This window comes from Daphnia pulicaria, chromosome 6, assembly GCF_021234035.1.
Source record: "Daphnia pulicaria isolate SC F1-1A chromosome 6, SC_F0-13Bv2, whole genome shotgun sequence".
Classification (NCBI taxonomy): Eukaryota; Metazoa; Arthropoda; class Branchiopoda; order Diplostraca; family Daphniidae; genus Daphnia; species Daphnia pulicaria.
This window is the reverse complement of record NC_060918.1, coordinates 15,347,167-15,369,837: the sequence shown is the minus strand read 5'-3', so window position 1 is coordinate 15,369,837 and position 22,671 is coordinate 15,347,167. Positions and strand designations below refer to the sequence as shown.

The 22,671-nt window shown below is 41.8% G+C and overlaps 1 long non-coding RNA gene and 3 other non-coding genes across 4 annotated transcripts; 2 read left to right on the top strand and 2 right to left on the bottom strand.

Annotated features, from left to right (window-relative positions):
* Nucleotides 1–1,626: 1,626 nt before the first annotated feature.
* Trnal-caa lies at nt 1,627–1,745 on the bottom strand. Its single transcript has 2 exons — nt 1,708–1,745; nt 1,627–1,671 (listed from the first exon to the last, which is right to left on the bottom strand). It is a non-coding gene; the product is annotated as a tRNA-Leu (tRNA).
* Nucleotides 1,746–3,315: 1,570 nt separating this feature from the next.
* Trnak-cuu lies at nt 3,316–3,389 on the top strand. Its single transcript has one exon. It is a non-coding gene; the product is annotated as a tRNA-Lys (tRNA).
* Nucleotides 3,390–3,485: 96 nt separating this feature from the next.
* Nucleotides 3,486–3,558, top strand: Trnav-aac. Its single transcript has one exon. It is a non-coding gene; the product is annotated as a tRNA-Val (tRNA).
* A 1,190-nt stretch (nt 3,559–4,748) lies between these two features.
* LOC124341821 lies at nt 4,749–22,622 on the bottom strand. Its single transcript, XR_006918620.1, has 2 exons — nt 22,297–22,622; nt 4,749–4,814 (listed from the first exon to the last, which is right to left on the bottom strand). It is a non-coding gene; the product is annotated as an uncharacterized LOC124341821 (long non-coding RNA).
* Between the last annotated feature and the right edge of the window lie 49 nt (nt 22,623–22,671).

Here is a 22,671-nt window from a genome sequence, read left to right as displayed (position 1 = left end):
ACACTACTATAGCTACGTGTTCCAATGGGGCCTTTTGAAATGGTGCTGGGAGTGGTTAAACTACGGGGTTGCTTGGGGCAATTAGCTAAAATATGGGTGGGAGAATCACACATGCGGCATGTCTGCATTTGCCCTGCATAAGACACCATAAGTGGATCCTTGTAGCTTAGAAAGGTGATATAAGACGGAATGCCCTTGTGGATTTCCATATCCACGTTGACAATTCCAGTCTTTATCCCGTTCCACCTTGGGAGCGACCTATCCTGATACGTGTCCCAAAAAATCCGAGAAATCACTCCATACTCACGCAATCTCTTGTTTAGCAGGCTAAGGTCATCATCAAATTTGAAATGTTGAATTCTAACGCGTACAAGGTTAACTCACCTATCTCTCACTCTAATTTTGACCTCCTTGCCACTAATGACTACTGATTCTTTAGCACTAAATTTATTCAAGAATTCAATATGGTCATTGACGGTCTTGAACCCAATTCGGAAAACGCAAATAGCTCGTCCTGGTAGGCGAGAAACTGCATCAAAGATGCTATCAGATTCATTACTATCGTGTTCGAAACATTCGTAACACTCATGCCTGGTCACTTCAGTATTACCAAAAGAGATTTCGGCAGTACGTGGCCAGACGTCTGGGGATTCCGATCCCATTTTACCCACAATAACAGGGGCAAAAGGACGGGGGAAAAAATGCAAAAAGAGGGAACAAAACCTTAATGGCGCTCAACAAACAACAAGGGAAACAGGACACACAAGCAACAAAACAGCAAAAGAGAAACAAAAAAAAGAACAAATAGTTTTTTGACTCACAGCAAGATGTCACACTTGGGAGCTCAGTTAGACACGTCTAGTCACAGCCGAACGCGCTAGCCAATTGCGCCACAGAGGCATGTTAATTAGCTAACGACACCCATTAGGAAAGCAAACAATACATTTTTGTGCAGCTGTGCTGTGCTGTGCTGTGCTGTGCCTGGAAGAATTTCTTCTTGTTTCTATTTCATAAACATCATGGATGTTTTTATAAATTCATTGATTCAATTAACTTTAAATGGTGTATTGGGCATCTATTTACATATCCTGTAAGAATAAATCGCTTTGAATAAGCGAAACAGTAAATATATCAAATTGAAATTCATTGAAGTGGTGTTTGCCAGCTCGTCAAAGCAGTATTTTTGATTTTTCTTCAACGCCAATGCAAGATATGACTTATAAGGAGTTATCATGTCAATTATTCATGTGTGAACGAAAAAGAAATGAACATCCATATTTTTACCTAAAAAGTATCATTGTTGAAAATTGACTTCAATTCCGTAGGTTGACTAGTCTGCTAAGAACTATCAATAATAGCTAAATTGCAATAGCCGAGAATTGAACTCGGGTCAATTGCTTGGAAGGCAACTATGCTAACCACTAAATCACCAACGCCTGATGTGATTAAGCGTCATCATTTTCGTATTGTATTGTCACATCTTTTTAAATTACAGAAAATCGACAAGTATTACCACTTGGTGACCTTGTATCTTGGTACATTAAGCATTCTCTATCACTATATCAAAGCAACCTCTCTAATTATGTTGCAATGCGATGATCATGTGAATTCAGAAAACCATAAGTTTGTCAGGAGTGGGATTTGAACCCACGCCTTCATTGAAGACCAGAATACTTTAACTCCTCTTATTGAAGTAAGGAATATGTCCTTGAGTCTGGCGCCTTAGACCGCTCGGCCATCCTGACCACATCATATATACCTTTTCCCTTAGTTATGTGGCATTGAAACTCTTTTCTGCACTTGCTCGCTGCACTGGCTCGCTGCACTGGCAGAGGGAAGAAGTCCATAAACACCAGAAGGGAATCTATGATAGCAGCCGAACGCGCTAGCCAATTGCGCCACAGAGGCATGCTGATTGGCTAACGACACCCATAAGGAAAGCAAACATTACATTTTTACTAAGGCCAACACGAATAAAATCTTGCAGTTGACTTCCGGTATGCCATAGTGTAGCCCGTACGAAACTTTTAGCTAGTTCCGCACTAGAAATAGCTACGAAGTTAGGAGTATTTAGCTAGAAATATTCAGACTAAAATATTTAAATTCCACATTTGGAATTTTAGGGTAGTTTTAGCTGTTTTTTCTAGCTAGAAATCTTAGATTGAAGGTAGCTTGAAATTTTCTCGCTACCATACCAATTGACGAAAAAGGGATTTTCCGAGCGCGCTTCCTTTATTAGCCTGGTCAACCATCCAGTTACTGTTTTAGAATTATTTGCTGCGCTTATTTACCTATGGTCGCTGGTTGTCCGGATCTGGCAGCTGCTGATGTTTCTTGTTCTATAAATATTTGATCCTATTATAGCTATGTCGATAATTCTTCACTTAGACTTCAAATTATAAAACTAATCAAATAGAATCAAGTAAAAACTTATATAAAAATAAAGAATTAAAAATTATATATTTTCAACATTTTACCTATTGCCCATACCTATTAAGCTATTATACTATGCGTAGGTTATACATAGAAAAATCTGTAGGCCTATTTTGTGTTTAGGACTACCCCATATGCAGCGTTTTTTATATCACGATTTATTTCGCGATCAAATTCAAAAGCGAAACCCTAGAAAATATAAAAGGGAATATATTAGGGGGGAAAAATTCGAGCTGATTTTAAGGTCAATTATTTCAAGCCAGATCATAAAACGTCCTAGCTAGGAAAATAAAAGCTGATTTCTGCTAAAAAAAGTGGAGCGAAACCCTAGATCAAAACTTCCATACTGGAATTAGCTTACAGTTAGGAAATATATTTAGGGAGAAAAATTCAAGCTGGTTTTCAGGTTAATTTTTTCAAGCAAAATAAGAAAACGCACTAGTTTGAAAAAAAAGCTGATTTCTGCTAAAAAAAAGGGGAATTATGTTGAGGTAAAAAATTTCGAGGTTATTGCAAGCATCATAGCTGGTTTGATTTTTTAGCCTAGCACCGCGCGAGCTGTTATTAGCTAACAGTTAAAATTTAAGCTAAAAGTTTCGTACGGGAGAGGTTATCACATCGTCTTCGCAAGCTGAAGATCCTCAGTTTGTTCCTAGGTGGAAGCATCAGAAAAGCTATGGGAACAAATAATATCCGAAGAAAAGTAAAAAAAAAAATGAGTAATAGTAGTGTATCTCATCTAGACGATTAGAAGTATTAGGCAACTGTGAACTAACCACAAAACCAAACAATCATAATAAACGTTCGTTCACGGCTAGCGGACAGGACAAAATGTCTCCAATAAAACTTGGTTGACGACATTGGAATAGAGCACAAATTCAAGCTTGGCTAGCTCAGTCGGTAGAGCATGAGACTCTTAATCTCAGGGTCGGGGGTTCGAGCCCCCCCGTTGGGCGTTACATATTTGCAAATATTGTAGATTTAATTTAGATTTTGGGAGAACATCGTTAGTATTTTGTAGTCATTTCAGAAAAATTCAAAGTTGGCATGAAGTTTCCATAGTGTAGTGGTTATCACGTCGGCCTAACACGCTGAAGATCCTCAGTTCGATCCTGGGTGGAAACAGGGAAGTATTTTTTAGAAAGACTATCAATCAGATGCATATTTGGAATTTATGCAAAGGCCATATTCTTTGTGAATGAAATCTACAATCTGACAATCTGAAAATATTCGCAATGCTGTATCCGGAAGAAGTCAACAGACAGGGGAAGATCAATGGCGACTGCTTTTGTTGTGCAGGTGCTATAACCCTTAAGATACTTTCTTCTTTAGCCAATCGACAATGCCCTTTGGTTTTAGGAATGTGGGAAATGACTTGCGCTGGATGGGGAAGAAGTCCATAAACACCAGCAGAGGGGAATCTATGATAGATTACACCTGAACCTGGAACAGTAGCTCCACAGAGAGAATGAACATGATGCGTGTGCACCCTACGCTGCAAATGTTCAGTAGATTCAACAGTCATCAGCTAAAGAAGCCATATCGTGAGTGTGCACTCTACAATGCAAGCTTTAGTCCGGTATAAAGTCATGAGAAGAAGAGTTTAAAATAGAGCAAGAGATTTCAATCACCATGCGCCCCTGGGTGGGATCGAACCACCAGCCTTCCGTTTTTTGTTTTTTTTTATATTTAAACGATTTATTGTCACGATTAAAATTTAAATTGCTTTACAGATACTTGGGGCATTTACGAGATTTGTGACATAAGTGACTTGCTGTGGCCAAGGAGAAACATAACAAAGAAAAAGAAACATTTTTAGACGGAAATGAGAGAGGACAAATGATTTTGGTGAAAAACGTGAAATTTAACAATACGACATCTGGGGGGGATCCAAGAAATATTAATTGTAATGAGAGAACAATTTTGTATAAAGATAAGAAGAAATCTGTTGAGAATTTTGAGAGGGAATATTTATGGATTAGAAGGTGACATCTGGGGAGAATTTTTTGAATGAAGGAGGCTTGACCAGAGAGACTGTATTTCATTGATGGCTGGGGTGAGGTTTTGGCTGCGGGCGGTCCAGACGGTGATGATGTAGGATTGGATGAGTGCCAATATTTTCTCTTTATTGGGGCCATTTCCAATGTCTCCATTTATTGTTGATTTGAGTGGTTTTTGACATCCAAGTTTCGTTAGTTGAATTCGGAGCCATAAACTTATGTGAACTTTCTCAGAACATAGTAACATAAGATGGTCGTCAGTTTCTTGGCCGCCATTGCATAGAGGACATTGGTCATTTCTAGAAAGTCTGAGGCTTGTGAGGCGCATTTTGGTAGGGAGCTGATTATGGTTGAAATCCCAGACCAGTTCAGCGTTTCTTCCTTTCATTTTAGCCACCCAACGCCAGATGGAAGCCCAGTCGAGGTCCGGTTTCGCAACTTCGGTTCTCCCTGGTTGCCCAAGGTTAGCGATCAGGTGATTGTAAGTGGCACGGTGATTGGATACGGTTGACGATGTGAAGATGCCAGCTTTAAGTAGATCGGTGATGGTTGAAAGTGCGGTGGTGAAGTATGGATGTGATGAATGGGTTGCATTAAATCTGGGCTGGATGATTTGTTGAAGGAGATTCTTGAGGTGTGGACCCAACCAATAAACGGCTGCAGCTCTCTCAATAGCCTCGGGATGGATTAAAGATTTAAAGATTTGACGGGTGAAAAGGGATTGGAAGAATTGAAAAAGTAAGGTGACTCCAAGTCCACCTTGGAGTCGGGGGCGGATCAAAACATTTAGGGGTGGGTGCTCTCTTCGTTGTGCCCAAAGAAATTTGTTGCATTTTTGTTGGAGGAGAAGGGCTTGGGTTTTGTTGCAAGGGAGTACATGAGCTATATGAACAAGTTGTGATAAGACATGATGTTTGATTAATAGGACGCGACCATAAAAAGTGAAATGACGGTGTGTGTTTGTGATAAGAATATTTTGTATGATGTTGAACTGTCTTTGCCAATTGTCTCTTACTTTTGTTTTTATTTCAGAAGAAAAAGTAATTCCAAGAATTTTCAAGTTGTCTACTTGAGTTATCCAATCATGTGGCCAAGTAAGTTTAGGATGAGTTTGATTGAAATTGCTTCTACGTGGGATCGAACTCCTAACCTCAGGAATCCCAGCCGACGTCGCTACCGTCTGCGCTACTACAGCCTGTGGACATTGATTTAAGGTCCAAGTGCCTAGACCAAGTAATTTTGTCTTCCCCTTGTTAATACGTGCATTTGTCCAGGCACAAAATTCTAGAATAATCTCGCATGCACGACGTACATCTTTCATTGATGAGACAAAAACTACTAGATCATCTACATATGCACGAACTTTGATGCGTTTTCCGTAGTGTTCAATTCCGTCAATACCCCTAGACAAGCAAACTAAAAGCGGTTCAATATAGAGGGCAAACAGATGGACTGACAGAGGGCACCCCTGTCGCACGGATTGTGCATTGTCCACAGTACCGACTATGTCATTACCGTTCAATGGGCATAGTTCAGTTATACTGTACAGCGTTTTCAACCAATCAACAAAGAGGGGGGGATAGCCCATGGCTGTCATTACTTCCCACAGAACGTCTCGATTGACAAGGTCATATGCTTTCTCTAAATCGTACGCGATAATGGCGGCCGGTTTGAGAGAAGATACCTCTTTTGATTTACGACCTGTATTATCAATGACATCTCGGATTAAACACAAGCTGTCAAAGATATAGCGGCCGGGTACACCACCTTTTTGATGTGAGTCTAGAGAGTTTTGAAGAGATTTTCTCAGACGAAAAGCCAATACTGACGCGATTAACTTGTAATCGGTATTTAACAAAGAGATTGGTCGGTAATCGGTGATTTTACTCGGTGTTGGGATTTTTGGGACTAATCTTATAGCTGCCCTTCCCTGCGACGGCTGGAGTTTTCTTTTGTCGAGGACGCAATTCATCATTTCCAGAAAATGAACACCAATAACATCCCAAAATTTTATATAAAACTCAAAAGGAATGCCATCTGTACCCGGGGCCTTGTTCTTTTTAGTTGCCTTAAGGGCGTTGTTAATTTCATCTACTGTGAACGGATCTACAAGAAAGTTGTCACTCTCCGGGATCGAACCTAGTACTCCTCGATTCAACGCTTGAGCGTTTAACGACTGAGCTACAACTGATACACCCGAATCGTTTTTAGTGGGTTTTGTACGGGTAAGTGCACCTCTAATCCCTTCTAGAAATTTTCCAGCTAATTGGGTATTGGGGGAGGGCTGGTTCTGAAAAATTCTACTAAATTATTCAATTATTTCTTGGTTAATCTGCTCAGGTTGGGTAATTTTACAGTTATCATTAGTTTTGAGCTGAGTGATCCGAGAATTCTGAAAATTGCTCGTTGACTTGTTCATATGAAAGGTAGATGGCTCTTCTTCGGCTATACTTTGAACGCGTGAACGTATTGCAAATCCCCTCAATGCTTCTCGCTCCCTGGCTAGAAACTCACGTTTCAACTCCATATAACGCGCATGATTGAAATTTACATTGTTCACGGTTTCTTTTAGTTGATGTTGGAGTAATTTCCTTTTGACTCTCTGATCACAGATTCTCTTTTTACAATAGTTAATTGATAATCGCCTGAGGCTAGGTTTGAAAATAATCTCCCACCAATGGTCTACGTTTTCAATGCGGGATGGGTGTTGGGACATTTCTTCAATTAAGACATGCACCAAGTTAATATATATTTTCTTCCTTAAGAATTGATGTGTTAAGTTTTTATAATTTCTTTTACTTGTTTCTCACTTCACTAGGTGGGGTGGTGCTGTTTATATACCCTACGATTGGTCTGTGATCCCCGAATGGTAAGTCGTGCATAAGGATATCAGAAAATTGTACGTGATGATGGCAATAAATTCGGTCTAATCTAGCCTGGCAAGTCGCACAATTGTACGTCCAGCAAGGTTCATTTTTCCGAATTTCCCTCCAGACATCTGTTAATGAAAGGGCTTTTACTAAATCTTGGGGGGGTTCTAGTAAAGCTAGTTTAATTTTAGGTGGTGTTGTGTTGCTACTTTTACGGTCATCGATGTCGTCAACGGCATTAACATCTCCCAATATAATTGCTGGTGCCTTATACTGGGCAACATAAGCCGGAATAGTTTGCCGGAGGAAAGAATCTCTATAACTTTTATTTTGGTCACCAGATGGGGCGTAAATACACACGAAAGCAAGACCCTTTACTTCCATGGCTATCAGCCTCCCCTCCGGTTCAAACAAAATGTTTTTGGCGCTCAGCCCGTGTCGTACTAGGATGGCTGTCCCATGTTGTCTAGGACCGAGATTTATGTACATCTGGTAATGTTTAGTAAATACGGTGCTAGAGTGAAATACTACTTCTTGCAAACATATAATATCAAGTTTATGACGTAAAAAGAAATTGAGTATTATTTGAAGTTTGTCAGGTGACGATATTCTGTTGATATTATATGTCGCGATGTTAGTCATGATTAATATTTAAATTTGGGTTTAGAGGGTTGGGTCTTGTTATCATGGGCTTTTTTTCTTCTAACGGCCTCCATTGCTTTGAGAGTTTTATCTTCTATGGGGGTTGATGGAGTGCCGAGGGGGACGCCCAAGGACTCCTGAGTCTCACTCACATGACTAGCCTCCTGGCTATCAAGTGGGCGCTGTCCTGGCTGAATACTCCCACCAGAAAAAGAAGTGTCTTCCTCTGGATTTGAAATCGAAACCATCTCGGTTGCATCCATCTCTTCAACCACCTCGTTATCCATCTTATCTATCGTGGATGGAATAAATGGTACTCCAGGTGAGATTGGGCGGGTGGAACATCGTTCGCCCACCCCCCCCCCCCCCAGAGAGGGCGGGAAAAGAATTAATGTCCACACCCGGTATCGAAACTGGAACCTCTCGAATGTATTAGCGTAAACAGTTGGAGCAATTGGCATTTTCCCGGCACCAATCGGGCCTGTCTCCTGGGGCTTCCTAATAGTTGTCCTAACTGGGCCACGATTTGTAAGTAATACACTACTATAGCTACGTGTTCCAATGGGGCCTTTTGAAATGGTGCTGGCCCTTTCATGAAAATATTATAGTTCTAACAGAATCGAATGATAAAATTAAGATAGAAAAGCAAACTTATCAGCTCGCCGAAGGGATAGTCGTAAGACAGTTTTCAACTGGCTTCATCTAAATTTTTTCATTCGATTCTTTTGGACCTATAATATTTTCATGAAAGGGGCTGCTCATAAATTAGTTGCTTTTTTGGTGTTTTTGTACCCCCTCCATCTATTGTGGTAATATTTTTTCCGAACACTACGTAGTAATAAATTTGGATCACCTTGCCCCCTTCCAACCGAAGCAGCCAACCGATAGCTTTTTAAAAAAAAAACTATCGTACCAAAAAAATTTCTTTTTGGCTCAGAGCATATACAGTCTCAGAAAGTATAAGAAAGTTGTCATAGAATTGGACAGGAAGAATGTCCTTCGATACCAATGGGCCATAATAGAAAAGAAAATTCCGCCATCCCTACCTTTTCAAGAAAACTCGTTTCAACAATGAGCAGTTAAATACCATCCATCAGTTAAATATAGGATGGTTTTCCGATGTAATATAGTTTTTTTTTTAGTTTGATGAAGAAAACCTGAGATCGGCAAGCTGCTTCATTACTCCTTCATCAATACATTGGAGAGAATCCCCAACGAATGCAGTAATGATGTCAAAAAATGAGAGTTCGTTCAGAATGGAAGACAATTTCACACCAAAAATGGGCTTTGATGATAATTTTGCAAGACTAGCATCTTTTATGGTTATCACATCGTTCGTAGAGGGATGCTATCTCTTTTGTAGAAATAAGTATTAACTATTCATTTCTCTGATATTGATTTAACGACTTTTTCAGGATACAAACTCCATGGATAGCCGTAACGCCTATTAAACTGGATAAATGTCTGAATTGGAGCTCGGGCGTTGCTATCAAACGTCCACAAATGAGATCAACAGTAGATATTTGATCAATTCACCATTTAAAAGCCATTGAAATCCACGTGAGGAAAGTCTTTTAAGTTCGTCCACCATTCCTTTGAGTATGGCATCAATTTTGCTGGTTGTTATATTGAATAGACTTGTCTGTACACAAAATAGTTTCCTTTAAATTTATTGGTATTAAACATTTTTCCTTCAAGTCTGTGTAGTCTTCAATTCGAAACACAAGAGAGAAATTTTACTTAGTGTCGGCACTTTGCAGGAAAGAGGAAATATTTTACAACCCTCGGTGAGAGGTGGCATTCTTTTTTCTGTTAATTGGTTCGTGCAAGCAACTTTGAGGCAGTTCCACAATATGGACAGAAAACCTGTCTTGCTATTGAACAGCCAACTTTGGTTCTGCAACACTAATGCGCAAATTTTGAAACCAACCTATTTTGGTTGGTTTCCCTTGCCCAATCCATAAAAAATTAATCAAAATTACTTTATCTCAGATATGGTCTAGATTCCGCAATAAGACACGGTCATGACCAGCACACGGACGTTGTAGTAGAATTGAAAACGGAAGCGCCATCAGTGTTAAAAATGAGAGAGAGAGCGACCTAGCAGTAGCACTCCATTACGGTTAATGTCCCTAATTTTGTTATGAGTTCTTTCTGCATCCTTTAGTTTCAAAAATTTCTCTCCAAGTTCGTAATCTTCCAAAAACATTCTAATTTGTTCCTTCTTTCCTGAAAAATGCAGGTAATAGCACCTTATTGTAAAAAAAATGACGCTCTTCAGCTCTTGCAATGGCAAATGCGTTTCTTGCCGGTGACTACTGCTATGGTGTGCGACATTATCCGCGTGTCCCCAGAAAAATCGTGTCCCCTCGACCCGATTCCAACATCGACTCTGAAGAAAGTGCTTAGTGCCCTAGCTCCTTCGATTGCCAAAATTGCTAATCTTTCTATTTCATCCGGCCAATTCCCAGATACCATGAAGCGGGGCTTGATAACTCCTTTGTTGAAGGACGACTCTCTCGATCGTGACGTTTTAGCCAACTACCGACCCGTTTCTGGCTTATCGTTCCTGTCTAAGAAGTTGGAGCGGCTTGTCCTCTCCCAACTCAACGACCACATCGCTGCATTCGACCTTATCTCTCCTTGCCAATCCGCCTATAGAGCACACCATTCGACCGAGACGGCCCTCCTGTCGGTTTTTGATGACCATCTCCGAGCTATCGACGGTGGATGTGGAAACGCTCTTTTGTTGCTTGACCTCAGTGCCGCTTACGACACAATTGATCATGCGACATTAGTCCATCGTCTCTCTGTATCTTTCGGTATTCGTGGGATGGCTCTCAATTAGTTTCGTTCCTACCTCAGCGGAAGAAAACAGTGTGTAGCGATCAACGGTAATTTCTCGCCTGACGTAGTGCTTACGACGGGGGTGCCGCAAGGTTCAGTGTTTGGCCCAGTCCTATTTACCACCTATGTGAATCCGGTACGAACGTTGGCTACTCCCTTTGGTGTGAAGATGCATCAGTTCTCCGACGATACTCAAGAGTACCTAAGCTTTCCAATTCTGACTGACTTTCTTGGCCAAGTGAATGCTCTTACTGTCCTGGCCAACTGCTGTGCTTCGTCCATGACTGACTGGTTCACAAGGAATAAAGTAAAGCCTAGTAAACTTAAGTAAGAACCTTCTTCTCTACACATCTTCTCCTCACGCTGCGACCAAGATAGCGCCTATTCCTCTCGCCCTCGGTGACACCGTCATCCCGCCGTCCGACTCAGTTAAAAACCTGGGTGTTATTTTTGATAGCTCCCTCTCCATGGTTGCCCAAATTGGTCGGGTGTGCAAGATCGGCTTCTTCCAACTATGGACGATTGGCAAAATTTGGAAGTTCCTGACCACCTCAGCTGCGAAATGCCTCGTGAATGCATTGGTTTTATCGCATGTCGACTATGCCAACTCCCTGCTCGTCAATCTACCAGAGAAGCTGATCGCTCGTCTTCAACGACTACAGAATGCTGCTGCTAAACTGGTAATCGGCGCCCGCAAATTCAACCATGCTAAGCCGATCATCGCCTACGCTGGTTGCCTATTAAATTACGAGTCCATTTCAAGCTGTGTGTCCTTACTTTCCGTTGCCTGAATGGTCTGGCCCCTGCCTATCTCTCTCGACGCATCGAACGTTCCATACCGACCAGAAACCTCCGTTCATCTACATCGGGTAGGCTAGTTCAACCCCCTGCTAGAACAACGTACGGTTCTCGTGCATTCCCTCATGCTGCACCGGTTCTCTGGAACGGATTTCCCCAGAACATCAAGATTTCCACCGATCTCAGAACTTTTAAATTTAGACTCAGAAAACATTTACTCGATGTCGCGCTCAATGCATAACTTTTAATTTGACTATCTGTGATTCTGTACCCAAAACCCAAGCGTCATTTGATCTATAATATTGAAAGTGCGCTATACAAATACAAATATAATAATAATAATAATAATAATAAAAGAAAGTTTTTGTTTCACTCTTAGTTAAGGGCTCCGAACAATACGGATAGAAATATTACGGAATTAGTTGAACTAGTTTAATAACTTTTTCAAAAAAATATGATGTTTTTGGAAGGTTGCAGTCACAGCTGCTGTCACAGCTGCAGTGAGGCATAATAAGTAAGAGAATTAAATCCAGTAGTTTTTGCAAACTTTGACGGGTTAATCCTGTTGTTGTTTTGAAAGAAGGGATCATAATGACAACAAGCAATATGGAGACATTGTTGTCTGCATATAGTGGACTCGAACAAAATGGGTCAATGAATGTCGATGCTAAAGGATCTGCGTTAGTGTTGGTATCACTTTCCTCGTTACTTGATTCGACTTGTAAATCTTCAAATTCATGCGAGCTTTCAGAATGATAAGAGTTTTCGCCAGAACCACTATCAAATGTGGGAGTCGTTCTATCGACCCATGCTAAAGTGGCGAGAGGGAACCTGTTTTTAAAGAAAAAAACATCGAGGATAGGGAAGGTGTTTAGGAAAAATTTACAAAATTATGGAAATATTTTATTTTTATCAACCATATGATGATGCATCTTTGGTGCAAAAAAATCTTTGTAAATTTCATAAGTATTTTGTCTAATTTCTTAAAATGCCAGTTTTAACATTGCGCTTATGGGGAAAAGTGGGTGTATTAAATTGGTGACCGAGGCTATAGAGGCGTGGGGGTAAGTCCTACGAAAAATGTCAAGTGTGTATGATTTGTAGATCGTCTTTTCTCCTGCTCAGGAAAAAAAGAAAAAAAATCTATCTCTATCCGTTCAAAAGTTATTCGAGTTGCAATTATACACGTAGCCAGCATAAGAATACACGCAAAAAGAGGGGGGTGTTAATCGTTTGGTGGGTACTGTAAGTATAATAAAGTAAAGAAAATGCAAGCTCTCTGAGATCCAGCAAAGAAAAGTAACACGACAGCAAGTTGACACGACTCCTTTTTCAAAGAGACACAGTTGTGATTTAAGATCATGGATGATTTGGTAAATTTTGGGAGTTTTCATATGCTTTAAGGGTATTCCATCTTCTCTATTTAAGAAGATCGAAATTAATTTTATTTTTTTTATTTTATGGCCAGCGACGCTACGATGGGCTTGGAGGTGTCATCTGAGGGAGGGGAGGGAGTATTTTCACTTCAGGGGGTATTTGTTGGTTTTGTGGTTATCCTAATATCAGAGACGTTTTTCACACGTATGCCACTACCGTTTCTCAATTCGGACTCCACGCCAGGACCTTTGGATGTTTCAGTTTCATCTTCAGTTTACGAGATTCTTTGTACGTTTTGGTGTCACCATCCACTCCCACCTGTCCCTCTCTTCTCATATAAGGAATGTTTGCCACAGTAAGTACTTTCACCTTTATCGCATCGGTAAAATACGTCGCTACCTCGATACATCGACTTCCCATCTCCTCGTCCATGCCTTCGTTCTCTCTCGTCTCGACCATTGCACAGCACCTTTTCTGGTCTACCTTCTGCTCTGCTTGATCGTTAGATGATCCTTAACTATGCTGCAAGGCTCACTCTTCGCGTTCGTCGTCGAGGGAATGTGACGCGTCACCTTCAGTACCTAAACTGGCTCCCTATTAGGCGAAGGATTGACTTCAAGTTTTTAGGATTTAGGTTTAGTTTAGTTAATGATTAACAGTTTCTATCTCTCATCCACTTTTTACTATATTTTCTTACCATGTCTCACCATAGATTGCTTTACACAGAAGTGTGCAACTGTCATTCTATTTTCGTGTGGTTACATTTACCCATTCACCTAATGTAGAGCCATCTGCTGTCACATTATTCCTAGGTTTCGACTAGTTGGGCTGGTGCTAATATAATAAATAACCAAGCGCGCGCAAGACCACATCAAGGTACTCTCTCCACCCTAGCGCCTTTTCACCCAAGAGAAAGGAAAATGTCAACAGACCCCCATCCACCCCCGAAAAGACTACGCAACCTTGAGACACGTTTCACTCCCGTAATAATTAAGCTTCAAGGATGTGCCTACTTCCTCAAGGAAATTTATCCAAGAAGAGATAGGGAGAACCGTAGGCAACCCCAGAGATGCGATAGTACTTAGAGGCGGGGATCTGTCAGTCACCCCTATCGACCTGGACCAACAGAAAAAACTGCTAAGCTTAGATAGTATCGCGAATCGCCCTGTCATCTGCTCCCTCCCAAACAGTTCAGCCAACAACAAGAATGGAGTCATATTTGGGCCAATCCATCTGCCAATCGCAGATGGAGAGCTAGAACTACTAGAGGCCCTAAGAGACCAGGGCGTCACGAATGTAAAGCGCTTACCGATGAAAAATCGCCCCGAGATCGCCTCAGAAACCGTGATTCTCACCTTCGAGTCCCAGCTACCAGAGAGAGTTAAGATAGCGGCCATGAGCTATAGGGTACAAGTCTCTATTCCAAACCCTTACCGATGCAACAAGTGCGGCAGACTAGGGCATACAACAGCTAGATGTGGGGCCAGCTCAGAGGCGTGAAAGACGTGCAGCAGACAACATCAGGCCGACCAAAGGTGCTCGTTTCACTGCATCAACTGTAATGGGGACTCGCACTCATCCTTAGACAACGAGTGCCCAGCCTACAAGGAAATGAAACAAAATCATTAGGATGGCATATCTAGAAGGTATTTCAAAGAGGAAGCGAAAGGCAGATTCCATAACATAGCAATGGGCCTAGCGAGAAGAGCCACTACGGCGCAGCCACAGCCGGCTCAGAATGGCAAGAGATGGCAGCACTAAGAGAACAGCTAAAGCTACTCCAGGAAGAGGTGAAGGTGATGAGGGATTCCACGATCCCCAAGATGGATGGAAAGCTATCGGCACTATCGACGGACCTGACGGAGACCAAATAAAAGATTGCCGACTTTGGGGAGAGGTTCAATACTATCGAGAGGCAACAAGCAAAATTGGCCACAGATCAAGCCGCAGGTTTTAACAGAATAGAAACGCTATTAGGCAATATGATCTTGGGGGCAGAACCGACCGATTCCCTAGAAAGCTCCCCCCGAATTCCGACTGGAATGATTTCAACTGCAAAAGAGCCGTCTTGGATCTCTCATGAGCCGCCTACGGACCTATTCGAGCCGTTAGACATTGAGCATACCGATCCCCAGCATGTTAAGTCACCTGAGAATCAACACCACAGAAGGACTGAGATGCATTCAATGGAATGCCAGAGGATTATCTAAATCTAAGTTAGAAGTATTTCGAAACTTTATTTCTTCCACCAACCCAGAAATTGTGCTGCTCAGCGAGACCCACTGGACAGACGCATTCAATGTTAAGTTTAAAGCTTACCACATCGCCAAGAAGAACCGCCTAAATAGAATAGGAGGAGGTGTGGCCATCTTGATTCATAAATCCCTACAGTTCTTACCCCTGAACCTAAAAGAAACAAACTCCGTTGAAGCAATCGGAGTCCAAGTTATTTGTTCTAATAATACGCCCTGTAATTTCATCTCAGCATATGTGCCAAAAGGAGACTGTGACACGGACGAAATAGTAAATCTCATCAACTCTAGTAACATGTTCGTCACAGGAGGGGATTTCAATAGCCACCACGGCGCCTGGGAATCAAACGCCAGGGCGAATAAGGCAGGTCGCTCGATAATGGATGCCCTACTACAACAACAGAACGCCTGCCTTATCACCCCACCAGATTTCGGCACATGAGTAGACCCAGCAACAGGGAAGGAATCTACGATCGATCTAGTCTTCACGTCTCCTCTACTCGCCGCAAACTCAACAATAAAAAAGGGACCCCACCTAGGAAGTGACCATATCCCGATATTGATAAACCTTAACGCTCAACCAGTCCGCTCTAGTGGCCGACCTACGACCTGGATCCTAAACGACAAGAAGTGGGCCCCTGGAGTCCTATCTGGCTGAGGAGGAGTTTCTTCAAATAGTGGACCCAGAAGTGGCAGTGGAGTCTTTTACAAGAGGATTAGGGAGAGCAAACCAGAAGCATTTTAAGAAATCCAATCCCGAACGTAGCCTCCAGGAGGAACCTAGAAGACCCTGGTGGGACGACCGACGCGCCGACGCTGTGAAGAATGCCCGGAAACTTTTTAGAGCTTTGAGGAATTCCCCCTTATCCATGGCGGCAAGAATCGAATGGAGCAGGGCGGAAGCCCGGAAGAAGAAAGTCATAATGGCAGCTAAAAGACAGGCATGGGCTCATCTCGTCTCAGAATTAGGAACTAAGGACCAAACGAAGATGTGGTCCTTCGTGAAAGCCATGCAAGGTTAGGGCTCGGTGGCCAACCCCGAACGGCAGAACAATAATCCTGGATGGCCAGACCATTACGGATGTCAGATACAAAGCTAGAGTTTTCCTGGATCAATTCAGCACGGCCCACCCTTCGAATTTACAAACAAACCGGTACTATGAAGACGTGATCACTAGCAGCTTAACGCCGAACACCCCATGTGTGTTGAACGATCCGATTACGATGGAAGAAATAGAGAAATGTCTACCAACATCCAAGAGCAATGCAGTAGGAATGGACCTCATCCATAACGGAATGCTGAGGAACCTATCAGGGCCCAACAAAATAGCTTTAAAACACCTAATGAACACACTACTCACCTCGGCGTTCGTCCCCTCCCAGTGGAAGGAATCAATCATAGTGCCTCTACTCAAGCCAGGGAAACAAGAGGATGATCCAAACTCTTATAGACCGGTGGCGCTGACTTCTTGTCTTTGTAAGGCCATGGAGAGGATCATAGTAAACAGGCTTCACTGGTTCCTGGAAACTAAAATGAAAGTCCATAAAGATCAAGCCGGGTTTAGAAAAGGATGCAGCAAAATGGATCACATAATGAGACTGGAGACAGACATCAAACAGGGATTCAGCGTGGGACACTCAACGGTAGCGGTGTACTTGGATATATCCAAAGCGTATGACACTGTGTGGACACAGGGGTTGCTCTACAAAATGGCAAGACTAGGAATATCAGGATTGATTCTAGGATGGACGAAAAATTTCCTGTCAGACCGATCTATGTGCGTTAGAATAGGCAACCATCTCTCCCTGGCCAAACGTGTTGAAAACGGGGTACCTCAAGGGGCAGTGATTAGCCCGATCCTGTTCAACATCATGATGTCCGATTTTCCCAACCACTGGGCCAGGACAAAGACTCTACTTTTCGCAGACGACATCCTCATATATACCAGGACTAAACTACCGATCAGTGCGGAGACTACATTACAACAGGTGATTGACGATGTAGTCCGCTGGGGGAGGAAATGGAAATTCAAGTTCGCCCCAGACAAGTCTGGAGCAATCATGTTCACTCGAGCCTGTAAACCAGGGGATGACCCGCTCCTGTTCCTATACGGCCACAGGATCCAACCGAAGACCAAGGCCAAATTACTGGTAGTCCTATTAGACTACAAGCTGCTATGGGTGCCACACATCAAACAGTTCATAAAGAGCTGCATGCCGGTAAAAAATCTGTTCAAAGTCCTAGCCAAAACAAAGTCGGGGCCGACAGTACCAATTCTAATACGCCTCTTTAAAAGCCTAGATCAAAGTAGGATCGATTATGGCCTGATTGCCTACGGACATTCCAGCAAGAACAACCTGGATTCCATAGACAGGATGCCACGATCTATACTCAGGATCATACTGGGGGCTAATGTCTCAAACCAAAGGAGATTCTATACGCCGACACGGACACGGTCCCTACCTCTCTCAGGAGATCTTGGCTGGCAAGGAAGTACCTGATACAGCTAAGCATCAAGCCCCAATGTACGAGACCGCAAAACTGCTATACTCCACCAAAAAAGACTACCCGAAAAGGAGCTCTCCTGCGCTGATACACGAAATGAGGTACATCGACCAGCTGGGCATAGCCACGTTCGAGGGAACGCCAGCACAGTTCTCCACGTACAGCGACCCCCCTCCATCCAGACCGCCACCCTGCAGAACCCTCTGGTTCCCCCTTTCGAAAAAATCAGCAGTAGCAGATCACAGAGCGGTGGCGGAACTATTCAGTTCCCTGAATAACCAGATCCCGGAAGGAACGCTACGTATCTTCACTGACGGAGCTAAACAGCAGACAACAAACCGTACCACATGCGCTATACACATCCCATCACTAAAGGTATCCAGAGCTTGGACTCTCACGGAGCACGCCAGTATCTTCACAGCAGAGCTGCAAGCCATCTACCAGGCTCTAGACTACACTTTTAAACTGGACGAACACGTGCCGGCAGTGGCCATCTACTGTGACTCAGAAAGTTAAGCTCAAATCATAAGCAAAAGTCATAAGCTGAAATCTGTGGTAAGCTCGATTGCCTCGTCAGCACCAGGGAACCTTGAGTCACTCCACGGAGTAAGGGAGACAATGACTAGCCTTAAATCAAGTGGAACCCCCACTACCATACTATGGATCCCCAGCCATGTAGGAATAAGGGGAAATGAGGAGGCCGATAGACTGGCTACACGGGAATGCTCATCCCCAACAGGTACACGGATCAAGATCTACCTGTCGCCATCAGAAAAAAATTCCATCGTCAAGACGGACTGGAAGGAGAAGGTCCTACTTAATCTGAAGAACTGCCACAATCCCTGTATCCAATCGAGGAAGACCACAGGATTAGTCAGATGGCTCTATCACAAGGAGAGATGTGTCACGGTTTGCCTGCAAAGACTAAGATCGGGACATAACTACCTAAATGCCTCCTCAAATAGAATTGACCAGGGGGCGGACCCAAGCTATCGTAAAGGGTGCGAAGAGATTGAAAATGCCAAACATGTAATACTAGTGGATTGCCAGGCAAACGAACCTCATCGAAATAAGCTGAGGTACTTGTTCAGTGACAACAACCTGGAGTTCAACGTAAACAATCTACTAGGCCTTAACTCGAACCTCAACCCATCCCTACAATTCAAGATACACGCTGGCCAAATTCCTGTCTGTCACTTCAATCATCGACATGGTATAATTAGTGAAAGGTCTCTCAACCCATATACTCACGGTTAGAACTCCATACCACAGATCTAGAAGGGGTCAATAATCCAAAAGAAGATACAGAAGTCTCCACTTTCCTATCTCATCGTCTATTATCATACCTCCTCCCCACCTGTGGAACTACTCGAAATCACAAGAAATCATTAGAAGGTGGAATACGATGAAAAATATTCACTGTAATCAAACCACACGGCTAGAATCATCGAAAACGACCCGCAACATCAAACCTTGGGGAGAAATACGCCAGTTGAAGCCACTGTTCCACCACCAATACGCCTGGAATGAGCACACGAAATCAAAAGTTTACATATCGAACTAGGAAATTTAATTCTAAATCTAAACCTTAGACACTCAACCTGAATTTATCCTGTCCAAACAAAAACAAACATTCCGGTATCCATTGGAATCAATCATTAGAGAATTATACAACAATCACAGCAGCCTCACTAAAAACCATGGATACACTGTCACGGACGGGCCTCAACGGACAGGAAGGCAGGGGAGCTGAACAAACGAGGTGAATAAGGAAATGAAGATCGAAAATTGAAAGAAGTCAAACGAGGCGCCAGATGCCTCCCACCACCTTCCCCAAAATCTTAAGTGAGAAGTGTACAGGCCGTGAGAACACCACTACATGGCGCACTGACCACCCCAGCAAATAATGGAACCAAACCTGCCGGTGCGTGAGGCCCTCTGTTCAGAGAGCCATGACTGCGAAATCCTGGATCGCAGTCGTGCACCTTAAAAATTACCAATACCAATACTTCACTTTTTAAATGCATCGAAAAGGTTAAAAGAATCACATAGTTTCTTTTATTAGTTTCAGGAACGTCTAGTAAGCTCTATACCTAACTTTTTCATGCCTTATAGTTAAAAACTAAACCTTAAATATACCCTAAATCGTGTTTTTCGGATTTCCTCGATTCTGATTGGTCGAGAAAACTCCCCATAAAGACTTTCGGGGTGCCTCTCTCAGCAGACTACTGCAACTTGTGCTGCGTTAAGAGCCCCTAAACCTTCGGTAATTTAGTAAACTAAATCCCTCAGGGATAAATTTATAAATAAATAATTAAATATAAATAGACGTTTCGAAAAAAACAGTGATGTTGCTAGAGTTAATAGCATAGCTAACCGTCATCAATATAAATCATTTAATAAATTAAAAAATTTAGTTTTAATCTGTTAAAAACTAGTTTGTTTTTGGAAATGAGATCAGAATTTTACGAGGATTAAATCTAAATACATTTAAATTGTATGTCTGGAATTCCGGATTCAGCTGGTACAGAGAGGCAGGAGATGCATCTGCAGTAATCTTGTGATCTTGGGACATTTTGTTAACAATCGTGTGAGCCTGGCAAGGGTTTAGGGAACTTTTCTACTTAATAGATGTCATAATTAGGATTCAGACTTGTAAAATCGTAACTCCATCAAGGAATGAAGTATTATGTCTTCTGCTAGTATTAATTGGTTTTCAGATTTCGTATTTGCATTCACAATTCCTAACAACGGCAAAATGTATTTAAAATATTCAAGAAGCATATGGCATTCTCTGTCTAGTGGTCAGCAAGTCATCTTTTCAATTTCGATAGCAAAGATTCAAGGCTCCGTGCGTTCATATATTTTTTGTTAAAATTCAAACATTTCATATAAGTCACGAAAAAAATCGTCATGTTGGTTCATAACTTATGGATTTCAAAAAACGCAAGATATGATTGATGAAATTTTCCCCATTTTTCAATATTTTGGAACAGTTTTTAAAAAGTCTTTTCTTAACATCATCTCACACCAAGTTTCGTTCGAGAGTAGTAAAATAAACAAGAATAATCATAAACTTCTGGTGACCTTGTGGAAAATCGAATCTTAGTTACTCTAGTGCTTTCATCTTATATGGTGCATATCACTCCATGCAAACGGCATGTTTGCAGAACTTTCCGTTGATTCGTTCTGTTTCAAGTAATTTGTACAGTTTGGCAAAATTGTGTTTTGAGTGCAATACAAAGTCTTAAAATGTTTGTCATTTATTCAGTGTCTTCCATCCAGTTGTAAGTCCTACATACTTCACTTTAAGATAATTGTGTGCAATGCTATCCGTAAGTATAATACAATGCTAACATGACAATTATATAATTATTACACATGCAGTGTCTTACATCCTGTTTTATTAAACAAACTCAGACAAACTCGACTTCAGAAACAAGCTATTGGAGTTTGAGTCCACAGTGGTGCTTCCAAAACACCATGGAATATTCAACACAACCTATTATGGCTGTAACGATGCTCATGATGCCCTGGCTGATATCTACAACTGTGAATCGTACGTGTAGTTTACAAACACTTTCCATGTAGTGTTTCTTACTTGCATACGATGAATACCTCTGCTAGTTGCTGCTTCGTTTTTTGTGCGTTTGCTTACTGCTATATGTAACAGAACGCTCGGCTCACTCCCGTATCTGTTCCCTTTTTCTGCTGCAAAACAATCGCCAACTCTGACTACTAGATGTCAGCGCCAGCCGTGCTTATTCCACCAGAAGCGATTTATCAAGAAACGCAAAAGCAAGACTCAACCGGGCGACAAGAGCGCATTCAACTTTAATAACATTTTTCTCTTATTCCCTTAACTTTTATCTTTTACTCCATTACATTTTACTTCATGTTTTTCTCTTATCCCTTTATCTTTATCATTTATTATATTTTGTGGCTCGTTTTACCCTTCTCGGAACTCTAGAAATAGTCGTTGTATAAACTTTGTCTGTCTCGTCTGAACTTAGTTTTGCCTCTTTTTGACAAGGTCGGGCAGGATTTTATACCTTTTAAACTTGTCTAAATCTGTTTTCTCTATGCCTTGCGTGTTAAAAATGCAGCCGGCATGAGTATATAAACCCGATGTAAAAGCTATTCTGTACCGCACTTCTCTCTCTCATTTTACCCGTATATTACCGAGGCATTCGCTCCTCTTTTTCGTACTGTTTGTATTAAATTCAAATTCCATTTAAGTGTTGTCAAATCTTCTTTAAACTAGTATCGACCCTTTACTAGTTCATCAACTAGCCTGACGCTCGACCGCCGCCTACCATTTGTACTCAAGTAAATTGTCGCTATCGTTTATTCTTGTCTGATTTATATTAGGCCTATTGTTCTGTCTTACTTGTAAAAATACACGGGTTAAACCAAAATCGTTCATGTTTGTCTTCATCATTTGTGCCTTAACATTGTGAGTAAATTCGCCTATTTAGTTATTAAGTCTCTTCGCATTGGTGACACAATGATTGTGTTGGGTCAACCTTTACATATGTGTTTAATTACAATTCAAACTATCATTACTATACCCTAGTGGCACTTTTCCTCCCTTGGACGTCCATGGCACGTCTGTACATCCCAGCCATATCTACATCCAAATTGAAAATTTCTGATGGAGACAAGACAGCCATAGGATGTCTAGCAATGATAGCCTAAAGATGTCCTTTTTTTGTCCTTGTTACCTCCAGGAGACATCCGTTAGGTCATCGTTTTTATTATAATTTTTTAATTATTTTTTTATTTTATTTTTTTTTATTTTTTATTTTTTTATTTTTTTTTCCCTCATCACCGAACATCATTATCAACGCCCAGCGTGTCACAGCGAGTCTCGTTAACACACAGAGGTCGCAAACACTAAGCAGCCTATAGGTTTTCATAATATAAATTTCTATTTGTCTATGGTC